We start from the raw sequence: 18,635 nt of genomic DNA, 5'->3' as shown, positions 1-18,635 counted from the left end.
AGATTGCTATTTTTCTCTATTTTATCCAATGTATTAGGTTGTATTACTAATGTCACCAGTATCTTTCCATCAGAATTTCTGAGTTTCAAAGTTGTATTATTACAAAAAAAAAAAAATGGAGTTCTTCTTATGGATTTTTTTTTATTCCCTAGGAGAGATAGTTACCTCCTTCCTAAGCAAGTCAAGACCTAGCAATTCACTGACTCCAAGGTGAAGCAGCCCCTACCTAGATAACCACAGTGGGATTCTAGCAAAATCCTTTGAGTATAGTAAAGGCCCCATGCTCCCCTCTTGGCAAATGAAATCATTGATCTGCTTTTAAAACTAACTTATCTAGGGGTTATCTATATCAACATTCATATCGAGATAGGTAAGGATGCCCAGCTAGATGTACATTCACAGTGTCTGCACACACTTACAGAATCCCTCGCCTCCACACACACACACACACACACACACACACACACACACACAATACCCCGACAGTGGGGACCTCACATTCAAATTTGAATGGTTTTTACAAAATTAATATACTCTTTCCTGAAACCAAGAAAGAGAGTGAAATCTTTGCATTTAAAAAATTTTCAATTTGTGTTAATATAGACATGAGTCTTTATTGGGAAAAGTAGAAAGCAATGTGTATAAAACTTGGATTATATCCAACTGAAAAAAAAATGAGTTCAGATGCTTTCTGTGTTGGTTTTTGCCTCACATGCAGATTGTGCTGTTTGGTGAGAGGAATAATTAGTCATTTACAGGTTCATTACATAGTATGGTTAAACCTGACCTTCTCTTCTCTTTGGCTGGCTGGCGAGTGACCTTTCTCAGTAGGTCCAGCTGGCTAATATGGCCCTTATATGTACAAACCTATGTAGTACAGTCTGTTTCTTCCAACTCTAATGCCACACTCTTTGAGATCCTCATTTTACATATGGCAAGGAAGAGCACACATGTCATTCATTTTTCAATTCTTTGTACAAGATTTCTAAATGGAACGTCCATCCTCTATTCTACCTCCTACAACAAAAACGGCACATTGTTATTTAAAGCAAAAGCTTTATAGATTAGTTGTTAAATGCGATATTCATCTCATGAATAACTAATAACATAAAATAAAGAACAATGAAAATGCAAATTATCTGCACATATACAGTGGCAGCAGTACGAATAGCTCTCCTGAGTTTGTGGAAGGTAGGCAAAAGCCAGTCAAATTTCTGATAGTACCTAGTCCTTTGAGTTGCTGAGACAATATCAGAATTTATCTTTTAGGTCTCATTATTGAGGCATGAAAAAAGAGATTGAAATCTGGTAGTATTTCAATTCTTTCGTTAGCATTATTAATAAACAAGAATTGGCAGGAGCTAAACTGATTGGCACATACATCTGGAATAACAGAAATAAATAAAGTTTCAGAATGTGAGGAGGGTTTGCTGCTAGAAGGATTTTGGGTAGAAAATAGCATATGCATGAGAACAGCTTTCAATCTAACCAAACCTTGACTAAATCTAAGGAGTGCTTTTAGGATGGAAGAGAGGGACAGGTGGGTGTCTCTCCCCATGAAAGACGTGCCTTGCTTTTATTTTGGAGGAGAGTACAGAAAGAATGTTAGAGAAGTGGAGGTGGAGAGTAGGTAACCACAGCTATGAAAAACCAGCCTAAGAAGTCTCGTGAAGGAGAGGTCCTATTGTTCTAAGAATGAAATTGATCCCTGGCACTGTTTTCTGGATTGGCTCCTAAGCAGACATTAATGGTAAAGAAAAGGATCTTTGGCCTTTGAAATATTTGTAATCATATACAGAGCCAGTACTTTTATTTTATGTGTGCAGAGTGAATTAATCCTATAAGTTGATTTAAAAAAAACCCAACACCTATCAAAAGCATTGAAAAATTTTTTCCCCTGCTCACCTGCTACTCTTATCCAGTTTATGTGCCCATCACACACACTGTACATTTGGGAAATGTATTCAGTGTAAATTGATGCAGAAAGGCTGGGTTTTATTTCCTTGACAGTCAAATTGGAAGAGGACACGTAGCCTTGGATTTTAGTTGCAGTTTGCCCTGTATCAGTCTCGATAAGCATCCATCACAATAGCCATGAGTTGAAATGTGAGCAATGGACATGTGAGCAACATAGGATCTGCCTTTTTATGAGACATTAAATTACGTTCAATTCTTTCCTTTCCCTGGTGAAAGAGAAAAATGAAAACCAAAGGCTCTAGAGGACCATTTAAAAGCAACAAGCCCCACAGATGGCTGACCCAGATAACTGATGGCATGATAGTACAGTCACACTCTGTGTGGTGAGCTCTGGCAACCCTGAGCACCCTGGCTGCCCGCCACTAACTGCCAGGCTAAACTGTGCTTCCTGTGACCACTCTAAAGTTGTTGTTAGGCTAATGGAGAGAGGGCGTCCCCATTCTACACACCCATAGACCAGACTCTGATAGTTTCCTCTGAATCAACTCTTGAGAGACTCACTACATTCAAGAACTGGTCGTACTCATGAAACTTCTATCTTGACTTCGACATGGCTTATATCAGATCTCAGTTATTTGCACTCAAGTACCCTTAATGATGTAGGAGAGTTAAACTATTAGTTGATGCAAAATCAAGCTAAAGCAAGCAAACCATTTCTTAACAGTCTCCTTTTTATTTCCAAAATGCAGGGAACATTTACATTGTATTCCATGGTAAGTCTGTGTTATAATTTCTTAAAGTACTTAACCAACCCCCGCTGCCATGACTGCTGAATTTTAGAGAATAAGTGATGTTTAAGTGTGGTCCCCAAATTAGCAGTTTTCGATGTTACCTGGGAATTTGTTAGGAATTCAGATGCTCAGACACCTACTTACTGAATCAGAAACTTTGGGGATGGAGGATAGCTATCTGATTTTGAACAGACTCTCTAGGTTCTCTAGATTCACGTGCACAATAATGTTTGAGAGCCATAAATCAAAATACTTTGCTATGTTAACCCTGGGGCTTGGAGTATTTCTGATGTGGGTACTCACAGGTATACCATTTCCAAATTAGAGAAACGAGGTAGTTGATTGCAGCAGAGATTCGCCATTATTTTTTAAGGTGTATTTACATGTGGGACTACTTACTTGGATACACCCAGAATTCACTCAATTGCCCATTCCACAAGTATTTACTGAGCACTTACTGTGCAGACACTCTGCTGTGCATTGGAGATACAATAGTGGACAAAACCGTCATGGAGTTTAAGTGTCACTCGGAGAGGTAGCCAGTAAGCAAGTATAGTATAATGTCATGTGGTAATAAATGCTATGGAGAAAAATAAAGTAGAATATAGGGATCGAGAGTGTCTGATTTGGATTGTTCTTTGGATAGGGCAATCAGGAAAGGCGTCTCTAAATAGGCAGCATTTGAATGGAAACCTGAATGAAGTAAGGGAATAGGCTATGAGACAATCTGGGGGAAGATGTTCCTAGGCAGAATGTGGGTGATACCATTGCTAGGTTCTACTTAGAATATTTAAACAGTTGGAGTATTTCTTGTCTTCTCCATCTGAGCTGTAGCTCAACAAGGAGCCCTCTCCTTTTCTCAGGCCAACTTCATGCCGAAGGCCCTTTTGTAGGAAAAGACAGTTTTAGCTCTTCTGGTAAATATTATACCTGGTGGTTATTCCTGAGTATGTCTCCAGGTCAAGGGATTAGATACTGAGTCCTAGCACCGACTATAATTCTACATCTTTCTCTCCCATCTTCCCAAACGAATATTTGGAACACAATTTACAGTGTTTCTACTTCATAGATAACCTTGAAGCTACCCTCATTTCTGTATGCAGTCAAGAAAATCAGTCACAAATGTTTGTACTTTACTAATAGTAGAATGTATTATTTTTGACGTGACCTTGCAAGGATTCTAGGCATAGCACTAGGTCAAGACAATGTGGCAAAATTCTGGCTTGAAAAGTACCATGATGGAGGTCAATCAAGGTGATGGATTCAATCCCTGTTTGTGGCAGTTCTTGTTCCCCCAGGGACTCACAATCCTCCTTAGAGTGAGTCTTCTTAAATAAATTTCATTAGTTGGATGGGGTATGGGGCACAAGATGTGAAGGAGGCTGTGATTGAGATCAGAGAAGAAATGTTATTGCTCTTTCCAAAATCCATAGCCATTCCTTTTTGATGAAAATTTTCGAGGGAAGTACTATTTAACAGTAATTTACTATCCTGAAGAATCGCCGAAGGGTTTTCCTCTTCGTCCTGTTGGAAATGCACGGGGAAGTCATAGAAGGGATTGGCTGAACAGCAGTGGTGGAGGGACACCTAGGGTTTACCTACCTTGGAAGGTGCACAGTGGAATGTCCATCGTCCATGAGACCTACTGTGATACCAAAAGTTTAAAGACTGCCATAAGTGCACTTTTACAATTCCCACATGAATTTCTAATAATTTCCACAAAAAGAACAAAAAGAGAGTCGCAATTGTTCTCTCTTTCCGTTTGAGACAGAAAAGCATTCTCACCAAAATCTGTGTCCTGATCCACTCTCTCCCCCACCCGCCTTCTCACTTATGTGCTTCCCTTCTCACCACTTTATTTTCCCTGCCTTTTGTTTCTCGGATTTATCACGTGTACTCTAATCCTTCCATCCTTTGATACAATATGAAGTTTGAAGCCTCCAACAGTGGTTTTAAAGAAAGCATATAACCTCCACTTTGAGATGTCTTTGGAGCTGTGTGAATAAATGTGTTGAGAAGGGGTAGATGTTTCCCAGGTAATTCTTGCAGACAGAACTGCAATCCAATTCTGGATCTGCGTCAAACCATCTACAGAGATAAACATCACAAGCAAATTTGTATTTGTGGTGGAAATTGTCCTTTGCCCTCAACCCAATATTGAATTTAAAAAATTTCTAAGCTTTATTACATGTAGAATTTGTTTTTAATGCTTAGAGGTATGTGTAGGTGAGTGAGAATGGAGCTGATAAAATGTAGTTACATTTTTGCATCCATCGGTGACCCAATTTTCTTGTCATTTTGCATGTAGAAAAAAGAATAATGATGGGAAATGAAATAGTTGCTGTCATGAAAATGTATAATCTGGCAAGAGTAAAAATTTGGGAGAGATTTGAGGCCAAGCAAGACTCTATCAAAGAAACTTTAAATATTATCTCCAGTTTTTCTATATCTTGGTAACGAGAACATAACATTTTTCAGTCTAAAAGATTTCCCTTGTTTATGAGGGTCCAAGAGCCAGGGATGCAAAACTGTTTTTTTCTGGTTTATCTCCAGATGAAATTCAGCCCAGGGGTTCAGGTGGAGGGCATCTGAAGTGTTGTGTGAAAGCAGTGGCGTGGAAATCTCTCATTGCACCAGCGACTGACTTTTTCACAGACACAGAGGTAGAAAATTTTAATTCTTCCTCACCCTACTCTGCACTCTTGTGGGATTTAAGAAATTACTGCTCTACTTTCTACACAGACCCCGGTGTAGTTCATGCTGGTGCCAAATCGGACACAAGGGGGCACCGAAGTGCCACAGATTTTGCCCTGGGACCTTTCTTCACAAGCAAATTCTCATCAATAGAGAAGGCCAGGAAACTCTGGCCCTTCAGGAACATTCTTCCTCCCAAGCTTCCTTGGCAGAGGCATTACCATGGTGGCTGGAATCATAAAACGTTGCCCACAGTTTGTTTGCCCAAGCGTCCCTCTTGGTGCCAGTTTGAAAGTATTCCACAATGGTGGTTGAAGCACCACATTAAACTTCTTCCCCCTTTTTTCCCCTCTTTTAACTAATTCAACACTTGAAGTGTTGAGAAAGTGCTACGAAAATCCATTTGAGAGGAAACACTCAATTTAAAAAATGATAGTCACTTTCTAACAATATCTTTCGAGTATTGGTGTCCTGAATGTGTTCTTAACAAGGAAATTATTTTTCTTTCTAATTTGTCTGTTTGTCAAAGGAGGCAGTAATTTGTTGATTTATTTCCTGTGCTTTGTCTTTCTTCTTTACCTCAAAAGTGAAGAACTGGCAGGGTTCTTGCCACGACGTGAAGGACCATGGGCTAATCCATAGGGCAACAATAAAGTTATGCGAGTCTCTCTCACTTAAAAGAAGATGGGGAATTTGACTATTGATTTCAAATTTTCTCTGTCTGGTCAGGAGAGCTTGCATTTTATTAAATGCAGTCAATTTGTGGTAAAATATTCTTTTTATTTTTCAAGATAGATTGCTGATTTACTGTAGAATGGTGGGAAAATAAGGCTGTACCTGCTGAGTGCTGAAGAGAAGCGTTTATTTATTTTATTGATTTAGTCCATTTTTGTGAGATGTTTTCTATGTATTTTTCATTTGGCTACAAAATGTACTCACAAACTGTCCTAGCTGCTGTACTTCTTCAGTGTCTTGGAGAATAGCTCTTAAAAGAGAGTTTGAAATTTGCAAATGATTCTTTCATTTGGGAAGCCTTTTGTTGAGGCTAGTTCTGTTCCTTCGATGTGGACAGGTGTAACTGCAACCTTTATACTTTTCAGTGATTGTGACTGGTTAAGTTATCTTAAAGTTTCAGAGTCTGAGTGAAATATAAGTTTTGGTTTCCAAGCTAGAACCCTCAGTTTATTGTTAAGTAAGAAGGCTGATTGATCACGGGTACTGATCCTTTTGGCCTTGATTTCTTTATTTTCTATCAGAGGGTAAAAACTTCCTCTTTAAAAGAAAATGACGGTACTCCTTCTGATTGAAAAATTATTCATTTATTAAAAAGATAGTCTCCTTACAGACCATTCAGTATGATAAGCAAGAAGAATGCCTGATCTGTATGTCGGATTAAGTGGAGAAGTAGAATGCCCATGCTAGCTGTAATATGTAAAATGTATGTATGTTTAGGAACTGAAAGATATTATAGAATAAATGATATATGTTATTTCGTAGGGTTGGGACAATAGGTGACCTTAAATTTTTTTTTGATTCTGTTAATTTTAGAACATTGTTTATGGGGTTGAGGGGGAAGCCTTGGATACTTTTGTAAAATGGGGACTCCTTTATGTGATTGGAATCAGTTAAATCTTATCATTTTCTGGCTTTCTAAGTAAAAATCTTTTGAGGGCTGGATTTTTCTTCAAATGATACCTGATTTTGCTGGAGATGACCACTTCCACTCTCTTTATAGAGAATGAGTAAGATTTTTTAGATTTAGACTGGAAAGATGAAATGCAACTTTCACTGAATTTTAAATTACGTACTCTATTGTTCCAGTTTTGAATAATTACTCAGTATCCACTGGCACTTTTGATTTCTTAGATAATCAAGCGGAGGAAATAAACTTGATAAATTCTACATTATATTAAAAAATAATATACTTAACTATAATATAGTTTTAAAATAATATAGTTTAAGTTATATAATAAAATTCCATTAACTGAATGACCTGTTGCAATGAAATACATTTAAAAAAACAACCTTATGCTTACAGTGTCAGGATTAAAAAAACATATATATGCATATATCAAAAGGAAAAAATCTATGTACATAATTTCTTAGAAGAAATCAGTTTTATTGTACACTTAGTTCAGATACATATGAGGTCAGTTAACTCTCTTCAGCTTTTAGTCATGCATAGAAGGATGGCTAAAGATAGCATATCCAACCCACTTCATTTCCTATGTGTGCCTAAAGGCACTGATGCTGGATTTTGGCAGAGAAAATAAATTCAAATATAAGAGGATGTAGGCATGTTGAATTCCAGACCAGAGGAAGAAGTTAAAGAAGTAACTTTGTTTTGGATAGAGGTGGGTGGGAAGGACGCTCTCTTTGAAGTAATGTTGAGAGCTTAAATCATTTTCTAGGAGCTTTTCCAAATTTCATTATTTTTGGGCTCAGTGTCTCAAATTTCAAATAATTTCAGTTATCTAGGTTTCAATACAGGCACATGGGTCCCTATTTCCTGCAGCTTATAACTGTCCTTTTGGGGGGGAAGGAAGTTTCAAAGGTGGGGTTTATTTTTGTGGTGGTTATGGTTGTTTTCATTGTGCACTTTTCAAGGCAGTCTTGATGAAAGCTGCCTAGGATGCTTTGCTTGTCACAGGCTAAAAAAGCAACACTTAAAGGTGAGCTTTTGGGTGGCAGAGTAGGAGGTGGTGAAAGAAATATCTGAGGAAGTGATCTTGGAACAAAGGCTTTGCCAATATGTCAATTCTTGTGTTGTTAAAAAAATGAAAAATAAAGATTTGATAATCCTGGATTCCTAGAGCAATACATTTCTACTTCCATCACTGTATTTCATCTTGAGGAGCAATTTGTCCATCTCCATTATGTTTCTTATTTATATTCATGTATGGGTAGGTATTTCTTTACATTCAGCTGTCTCTTATTATATACTGAAGGCATAATACACTCTTCTTGCTGCATTGTTAATGGTTTGGGAAATCCCCATGCTTTAATAAAAATATAACTGTTGCATAATTTTTTATCCATTTAATTTAAATTTTCCCGATGAAGCTTATCATGGATGCTATGTTCAGGTCATGTTCACTTCTGTTTGTGGCCCCTTTCTCTTCCACAATCATAAGAAACAGGTTAAGAAATTGTTTAGAAAATGTTTTGTATTTACATGGTCTTAGCATTTCTCTCAAATTAACTCATACTTAGCTGCCTAGAAAGTTTTTTCTAAGTAGGTAACTCAGATTCGCTTCTATCTTTTCTCATTTAAAATTTTTTTAATGAGAATTCTCATTGATGGAAGAACATTGAGTCACCTTTCCCAAATATGAAGATGTAAAGGGGAAATGAATGATTGACTAAACTTTTCACTTCCATCCAGATGTCTTGGCATTCTATCTTAGCTTGACTGCGCGCTCGCTCGCTCTCTCTCTCTCTCTCTCTCTCTCTCTCTCTCTCTGTGTGTGTGTGTGTGCATCTATTCGCCTATGTTCCAGATACAAATTGGTTACTTCACTTCTGGGACAGTGGGTGGGTGGGCGGGTGTGTTTTCAGCCAGTCAGATATGCAGTTACCTTTACAGGTAAAACACCTCTGTGTTTTGAGATGGGATGTGTGACTCTACGGTGCAGATGGCACCTGCCCACAAATTTCAATGACCTATACAAGGAGTGGCTGCTCTTCAGGGACTGTACTTGTAGTCTCACAACAGATCTGACAATATCCCATGCCTCTTGGAGAAGGTAGTTGATTTGGGTCAATTCAAATTCTTCTTCTCATCTCCTCCAAAGAACTCTGCTGTGTAGTATTCCTGGATACATTCCTATTTGCCTGCAGCAGTGACTGCCTTTAAGTGGTGAGAAAAAGTGATCCTGAAACATAGTAAACCAAAGGTGATTTGAGACAGTAGTATAAATGTGTTATTAAAATTCATTTCTTATATGGTGAGCCATATCTAATTTCAGAAATTGATTTTATCAACCAGAATCAGCAATAACTTTCTGTCTGCAGTTCACTGCTACCCAGACACATTCTCTTTTAAGTACATTTTTCTCTTAATACTGGGAATATTATCTGATGTCCATATGTGAGTGACATACTCCAAATCCCATCTGCTGATATACCTTTCAAATGTTCCGGTGTCCTCCTTGTTTCCCATTTTTTACTGTTCAGGCCCTCCACAGAACATTATTGTCCCAGCAGACCTTTTATCCAAGGACTGTTGATCACAGCCCAAGAGCTGTCATCCTATTTGCATTCTGTGGATGCATCATTATTCACAACATTTGATGTCCATAAAAACACATTAAAACTATTTCCTTGAGCAAAAATAATCAGCTCTCTGCTGTACATATCATTTGTATACTCAAATTGTAAAATGTAAATTGATATATAAGAAAATGGCCCATTAACTTTTTCATTAATGATGATAATACATTTTATACACCAGCAGCAGGAGGATCTCGCCTTTACTTTAGCAACCTGAAGGGTAAATGGGGCCTTCCTTCTTTTCCTTTTTTAATTTCATAAAAATGATGGGTGTCATCAAACAGAGATTCTTTTAAGTATTCTTATTTGTCTTAAAATATGAAACTACCCCAATACACATGGTAAATGCTTTTCTTTTAAAGAAAAAAAATAATCTTTTGCTATTTGAATATGCCCAAGAAGACAAGTTTTCAGCATGGATAACATATAATTGTTTTAAAATGTTTATTATATTTCCAGTTATGTGCTTCTATATTACATTTAAAATATTGTCAAAAGCATAAAATATTTTTAAAAAGCATCTTTTGTGGCTAGATAACTTTCATGAAATGCAAATGTACGATCGGTTTGAAAATACTAAATATAACTTTCTTTTATGAGATGTGGACACTTTTATTCTATTTCATTAGGATTTACTTTGATTACTTTTTGTTAGAATTTTAGTGCTTGCTTTTTATACAAGTGAATATTGAATTAATCATCTTTTTTCAGGTAGTAATAATAGTCATATTCTTCCGGGGTACAGGATTTAACTCCTATAGTGCCTGCATGACCCGTTGTCAAGCTGCAGCATTTGATTAAAACATAGATTAATAATTTGTCTATCACAGATACATCATGCACTAACAGATAAAGAGCATCTGATATTAACTGAGAAATAAAATCTGCTTTCAGTAAATTGCGTAGAAAAATTACACAGTACATTTAAATTACCATTTGCTTAGCAACATGCCCTTGTAGCCATTCCAGTGGGGCTATAAAATGATCGATTTACTTTAATTTTCTACTGAATCCTGAAAAAAAAATGGCTATCAGTAACCTATCCCTTCATCATAGCATGCTGATTCACTCTGTGTATTAAATTTACTGGCAAGGAGCAAGACGTTAACAAAAAGTAACAGATAATGTGAACATTTCATGCATAATCTGTAATATGAGATATGTATTAATAGGGAAATTATGATGCATTCAATTATTCTGAAATGCCTTCCAGAGATGTTTTGATTTGGCTGCGCTCTGATAGTAGCGGCACAGCAGGGAGCATCTCAAGTGATGAATAACCTAATCTCCTAATCTCAAAATGGGCACTATTCACAGCTAGCCTGGGAGAGACTGGTGGAAGAAACCACACTTCACAGCCACAGCCCCTGAGAAGAACACAACAAAAACAACAACCTATACAATAACAAAATAACCAGCAGCCCAGCCGGCCACCCTGCCACCGGACCTTTTAAAAATAAAGAAATGCAATGCATATTTCTGTTGAATGCTATTTTGTCCCCTGTGATCATGTAGAGCAAGATTCTAATCTGAGAGGCACCTTCCACACTTCCCTGCAAAACTTACAAGACAAAAGGCTATAAAAATGATTGCACTTGAATTAGTGCTGATAGAACTCTGGTATTTATGAGACGTTATGTATGCACAAGAACCTTTACTAATTTGCCATGTTACATGCACACCTGGAATGATCTGTCCCACGTACATGTTTTTTTTTTTTTTCCTTTTCCGTAATTTCCAAAGAAAGCCTACCACAACAGGAAACTGTTCATTTTGTATCATAAGTCCCATGTTTCATAAAGCTGCCTGGGTGTAATTAAGCGACTACATTTACTTCTTCGTTTGAGGAACAATGGTCTGGCTCCTTGGAGAGGTCAAGCAGGATTTATTTTATTGTGTACAGAGTCAGAGCAATGGAGCAGGCTGTCAAGAGATAGTAACTGGCCATTCCTTTGCCATTTATGTGGCCCTCTCTATGTAAGAGCAGGGCTGTATTTTTTTCCTCTTCTGATTTACTTCCTTTTTTCCATGGGATCACTGCTACAAAACTATTAGTTAATACCCTGCTGTAAGGAAAATAAGTCTTGAGAAAAATATGCTATGCATGTATGCCTTCCCCACCCCCAAATTACTTGATTGCAGCAGGCTCACTTTTTGATTAATGCAATTTTGCATAAGGTAATATTACACGAGTGTATTACTTTTCAGTAATTATTCAATGGAGTTAATATGGCAGACTTCTTGAAGAAAAATTAGAACCGTGGTGTCTCATTTCTCTAAATCCCCAGCACTGTTCAGTAGGGTAACAATAATAATTATGTATAAATAAATAAATTTCTTTTATCAATGTTCACTTGGGCTGGAAATAACGGGCAGCCTCATCCCCAATCAGAACACTAACGGTTGTACTTTTTAATTAGCAGTGTTCCGAGGGGCAGAAATGATTTTATGAGCAGTTTTGTTATGCTGCAGTTTGGGAGAGTGACACAGTGATTTGTTATAACAAGGATCTTTGCAGTTTAATCATCGTGTGAAATTATGTGTGCTATTTTGCTTTCACTTTCCCCTGCACCTTTGGGTTTGAGCCACTCCAAAACAGAAGACAGGCAAGGCTCGTGGACTCCCTTTCCTAAAGCAATTTTCTCTTTTCTAGAGCTGATTTCACGTGAGCATCATTTTAAACTCTAGCAAGATGTGGTTCTTTTTAACTAGCCCTTGCTTACAGAGGTCCCATGCCTACTATTATATTTCCTTACCATGATACATACCTTGCAGTGCATTTTTCTCACTAATCATGGCTTAGCAAACAAGGAAGGAGAGGGCCCCGTTTTATGAAACTTTCTGATGAGTGATGTTCAGTTTATTTCAGTCTTTAGTATACTAGAATGTACAATTGCTCTGAAGATAAATAAAAGATTCAGCCGGGTGCCACTGGAGAGCCGAGCAGCATGTCTTTGGCATTGCTTGAGACTTATCTGATTTGGATTTGTATATCTCATGGGGAATGGCAAAATATTGGAACAGACGGCTTGATATTTCCGAAGAATATAGTGGGCTTTATTAGCACCAGTTTCACTCCCTGACTGACGGCTTTTTCAAATTTTTTATCTTATTAATCCGTGCTACTGTATGTAAATGTTATTCCTTTCTGCATAAGGGAGGCAACCAGCGATTTGTAATAAATGCTTATGAGTGCCTGAGGCTGCACTTAAACTTTAAAACATCTATTATTAAGTTGCAAAAAAACACTGTAATGGCCAATAGTGACCTCATAGGAATTTTAAACTGTGGTCTGCTCTTCTGCATTAAAAACAACAAAAAAAAAATTGCCTCAAGTTAGAATTATGAGCAATGCTATTTTAACAGCTGCATTTTGATTATTAAAGTGTGTTTTACAACTGAATTACAATGCTTTTATGGACTCTAGGTATAAGATTTAAAAAGGTCATTAAACATTGTCGGGTTTTGTCACAGTAGGTGTCATTGTATAGAATGGACACTATACAATCTATTTTATGTCACCGCACTTAGGATTTAAAATAACATGCAGAGGCATTTTAGTTTGTTTAACCATGTAGATTACTATAGATCTCTCAAGGATTTTTGACAGTTTGCAGTCTGAGAAGACTACTTTCATTATTATTTTATTAATTTGACAAGAAGCTCTACAGATTTTCTGTGTATCACTGATCCATTTGTCCCAGAAATAATTAAAAATGCCAGCCTGGAGCAACAGACAACAGATACACTCTGGCAAATCAATGTTCAAAAATGCATTGCTTGTACTGTAGCCAACTCTCTAGTCCTGAGACATTTCTACATTTTTCTCAATTCGATTGTGTATGGGTTCATTGACAATAGGTATTGACCCACAGTGTAGGTTTTCCAAATGCAAGACCTTTAAATTGATTTGTCGTATGCTGGATACTATATGTAATGTTTACATCTCTTGCTCCACAAACACAAGGTGAAGTTGCTTTTCCCAGGGCTGCCTCTGCCACACACAGCTCGCAAGGCGGTAAATGTAAACTTGAGTTTGCCTTGCCTGTGCCCTGCCTGTTAGCCACTTATATGTAAATCTTTAATTTTCTTTTCACTGATTTAGCATGATGTTATGCTTGTGACTAGCTAGAGTCCGTACCATCCGTGGAACTGATTTCTGGGGGCCTGATTGTTGCTGGGGACACGGGGATGGAGGTGTGATAAAGAGTATAGAATCCTCAAAATATTTGACAAAATGTCACAAAGGATTGTATTTGCATGTAGTACTGTGGGTAGGACATAATGATTAGTGTGCAGTGCGTCGCTGGCACTGCATATCCGAGCTCATGCAGATAACATGTCTGCTGTACAGCTTTGAAAATTGTATATGTACTTTGAACATATCTATGACTAGCAAAGCTGTCATTCTGTTGAAAAATGTAGCTGCACGAATGACAATACTGTTTAAATTTTTTTTTAAAGAGGACATCTTCTAAATAATTATTATCATGCTAATAACATTTGTAGTCTTTTGTGTATAATTAAGATCTGCCTGTCTAAGCATGAAATAGGGTTGAACTCGTGAATAAGAGTGCTATCCTTAACCTATTTAGTAAATCAGTTTTAATTTGGCTTTCTTTAGGTTAGATCATAACAATAGCACTCTATATACAAAAATCTGTAATTCCTGGCTGTAAACAATCTTGGAAATATTTAATACTCAGCAAAGCTTCCCAAAAAATTAAAGAAGCCCCTCTTAAGAATGTGAAGTGCTGAATCAAAAATAATGATTCAACAATTGTAGGAGTCATATATTTGAAAAAGTTAACATTAACTCCTTATATCTCAGAGTGATAAACAGCCAAACAATTTTATATTTTGACCTCTTGGGTTTGGCATGTGATTTTTTTCCTCTTATGTAATAAAAAATAATTTAAGATTCCTATTCCACCTACTTCAGGCAGCAAACAGGATAAAACACAGTGAAAAATAAGCCATTTAGGGATAAAACATAACAGGTTATGTAATTTAATGATCACAAACTGTTTTGGAATACATGCCTTTTTGTTCTCATAAAATAAGAATATCTGTTATTGGTGTTTGGTTATTTTTTTTTCTTCTGCAATTTCATGGCTAATACCTAGCCAGGCAATTATGCTAAAAGAAATTATCTTTGTCATTTTGCAAGGGTTATTCTTTATTTTCAAGGTACTTATGTCTCCTATAACCCAGCAGATTCACTCTTCCCCATCACGACTGTAACCATTTGCATGCTGTGATTTATAAAGTTATTGGAAAACACCTCCATTTATCAATTATGAGAGAGCACAGACTGCTCGGGAGCAGTTCAAACAGCATCCCTGGCAAGTGAAATGTCTCAGGGGGTGGCAGGGGAAATAGAAGGAAAAGAAAAGATGATGGCAACAGGAGGAAAGTGGGAGTGCAAAGAGCTGGTGGTCAGTGATGCTTCTGCTTTTGTTTTCTGCTGGGCACTAGCTGCCCTTCTTCCCACAGCTTTCCTGGGATTGTGCACAAGGCCCCTGCCATTTGATTTCTCCATCCACATTTTTAGTCCTCACACTGTTTTTCTATGAATCTGCATTTGTTTTTCAGTTGTCAGAAAATATGTTCCGAGTGTCTATGCTCTGTGTTCGCTGTGCTAGAGGGCTTGGAGTTGTGCAAACTCCCAGGAGGAATGTGAAGGGACTGATCACGGGACCTGCTATGGCCCACTGTCATGGGCCAAACAAGATTATGTGAAAATACCAATTACATGCAAATGAAAAGACAATATAAAATGAGTGCTAACTAAATGAAATCATATATTTAAAATGGTTTGCATCATAGTGTCTGATATATCATAATTGCTTAATAAATGACCGTCAATAATAATAATAATAATATCTTGATGATGATGATCATGATAACATTGATGCCAATAAGGACTTTAGCAATTACCACAGGGAAAGAGGTTAGAATGGAGCAAGGGTTTCTCCCACTTCTGAACCACTCGGCATCGGAGTGAGTTTTCCACAGTGGAAGCTGTTTTGATGGGACCTCCCCTAACACTTGCTGCTTGCCTCCCACCCCCACGCTCCCACCTCCCCTATCTTGTTCTTTCTTCATAGCTTTTATTACATTCTAATCTACTACTGAATTTGCTGTTTAGTGTTTTGTTTTGTTTTGTTTTTATCTCTCTCCACTTCGATGCAAGCTCCAAGACGGCAGAGATCTTTGTTTTGTTTGTCGATGAATCTGAAACTCTCTGAGTGCCTGGCACAGGGCAGGCTCTTAATAAATATTTCCTGAATGTGAAATAAATGACTGATCGTCTAACTTGCCCACCTCCTTCTGCTCTTTCCTAATCTCATGACTTTACTACTCCCACCTTGTGTACCCTTATGACAGCACACTTAGTGGCCACTGTGGTTACGCTTTCTGTAGAGAGTTCACTATGCTAGGAAAGAAGAGGGGAAGATTTCCAGTGCCTGTTATGGAACTGGTGACAACTATATGCCTGTGGTAAGCTGAGAACAGCTGGAAAATTCAGTTAAGGTCTACTAATCTGTTTGCACATTGAAGCCAGCTTCTCCAAGTAGGCTTTTTCCTGAGATACTCACTTCCCTGATCAATGCTGTCAAGTAAGCATAGTGGTTAAGTGAATAGGCTTTGGAATCAGGCAGACCTGGGTTTGACCCTCCCAGCTCCCCACCTCCATGACAGGCTAAGCCAAGGCAGGTTCTTAGCCTCCCTAAGCTCCACTTTTCCTGTTTATGGAACTGAGCTAATAAAGGTACCTGCCTCCTGGGTGTTTGTGAGGAATTAAATGAAATGCTCCATGAACTCTGCACAATGCTAGGCAAGCTAGCACTCAATAGATGGTAGCCAATGAAACCATACCACTACTAATTATTACTAGTGTATGATTATTGTTGTTATTGTTTATTTTGGCAGCAATCCCTTATGTTGCATTAAATATTACTTAACATTGTAATTTTTGTTTCACATAGTTCTCTCTTTATTATCTACTCACTTCTTCTGTAAGTTATTTTTCCCTCTATTTTGGGGGGCATTTAAATTATTAGAAAGAGTTATTTTAAAAAACTCAAGTAACTGGTTGAGAATATACTGAGATTCAAAATTATACTTACTGTAGATTTAAGGAAGCATAACTATTTCTCCCCAAGTCATAATTATTAATGAAAAAAGGAGTAAAGTTATGGGATTTGGATGAAGGACAATGGAGAGGAAGGTAAAGGAAGAAGTAGTTCTAAACCATTTGCCATCTTGATTTTACTTTTAATTCCCATACATTTGAATCGCTAAACCTAATTGTGTTTTTCTGAATGTAACCTGATTTTTTTCCAGCTAACTGTATTTCCTTGGAAGTAATTATTATTTGTCAAATAATGAATTAATTAGAAGAGATTACCTATATCTATATATAGAGAGCATGAATATCTCCAAACTGGCAATTATTTTTCAGAAATAGACCTAAACATATAAAGATAATTAATTTTGAAAAAAAAAAAGTGATATGGTAAAGTTGCACTAAACAAGTTATAAAACTACAATAATTAAAATGACAATGAGCTATCATAAGATGAAATAGACATTTTCATGTAACAGAACATAAGTTTAGAAATTAAACTTAGTATAAATATTTTGTATGGTTAAAAGTGACATTTCAGGTCAATAGAGAAAGGTTAAATAATTCAAAAGTTGAAAATTTAATTATTTGGGAAAAAATTTAAGACTCTACCTACACAATATATGCACATCATTGATGGTCAATTAAAAACCTATGTGTAAAAAAATAAATTCAGAACAAGTAACTAGATACAAGATATGTTACTAATTTAAATCTCAGTGTAGGGAAAGCCATTTAGCATAAAAACAAAGACAGGAGACAGAGAGAAAAATTAAATAGGTTTATTGGTATCAAAATTAAATTTGTATCCATGCAAAAAATTAAAAGGAAAAAACTCAGGTAAATATTTGGAACATTAACAAAAAATAGTGTTAATATTTAAAAAAAGGTTTTTTTTAAAATCAGTAAGAGAATAATTCTGCCAGGGACAGGTGTCTATAAACTCAACATTCTTTCTTTGTCTTCTTGGAAACCTTCAAAAAATAACATGGGGAAGGAAAGCAAAAATAACTAACGGATTTTCTTTGTTGAACTGGAATACAGACTCTACAATGTTTGCAAGGGCTGCTGATAGAAAACGTGTTTGGATAGGAACCGTTTTTGAAAATATGGAGGAGAGAGAATGAGCAGCACTAGGTTCCATACCACTCCAATACAAATATGCTTCCTGTAGACAAGAACCTACCCTAAGGGACAGTAGCTGGATTCCACGTCTGCAAAGGTGTTCAAAGCTGGGGTTGAATGGAGAGGCAACAGAGCCCCTGCTCTCTGAGAGCTAGTCATGTTCAGAATAGTTAAGCTAAGAGGCAGGAATGTCACAAAGAATTATGCACACAAGCCACATTGGCAGAAAGGAGCCAGGCTTTATCTGAGAAGATATTCTTGTGAAAATTAGCCAACCGGGGGCATACCTGATTCCTCTTCACTTACAGCACTCTCTCACAAACAGGTCTGCCAGAAAACCCCAACTCATGCAACACAGGTATAAACATAAAAACACAAAATGGTCTGCGGCCATGCTACCCTAAACAAGCCCGATCCTGTCTGATCTCAGAAGCTAAGCAGGGTTGGACCTGGTTAGTACTTGGATGGGAGACCATCTAGGAATACCAGGTGCTATAGGTGTAAAACATACAAAAATAAGGGATTGTAAGCTGCCAAGTTTCTTGCAATCTGTGAGGTCAACCAGGGGTTGCCTCACCTAAAACAAACAAACAAATAAAAACAAAAAACAAAAAATCACACATGCAAAATGGATACGGCATCTATAAAAGATGAAATTTTAAAAGGAAAAAAAGAGCATCATTCTTTATTGACAAAAATATCCA

General features: G+C 37.1%; 1 pseudogene; it reads left to right on the top strand.

Annotated features, from left to right (window-relative positions):
* The first annotated feature begins 18,313 nt into the window (after positions 1–18,313).
* LOC120622516 (uncharacterized) lies at positions 18,314–18,432 on the top strand (annotated as a pseudogene).
* Positions 18,433–18,635: the final 203 nt, after the last annotated feature.

This window comes from Pteropus medius, unplaced genomic scaffold (assembly GCF_902729225.1).
Source record: "Pteropus medius unplaced genomic scaffold, Ma_sr-lr_union100, whole genome shotgun sequence".
Taxonomy (NCBI): domain Eukaryota; kingdom Metazoa; phylum Chordata; class Mammalia; order Chiroptera; family Pteropodidae; genus Pteropus; species Pteropus medius.
Note: the sequence above shows the minus strand (reverse complement) of the source record. Positions and strands in the feature narration are given on the sequence as shown.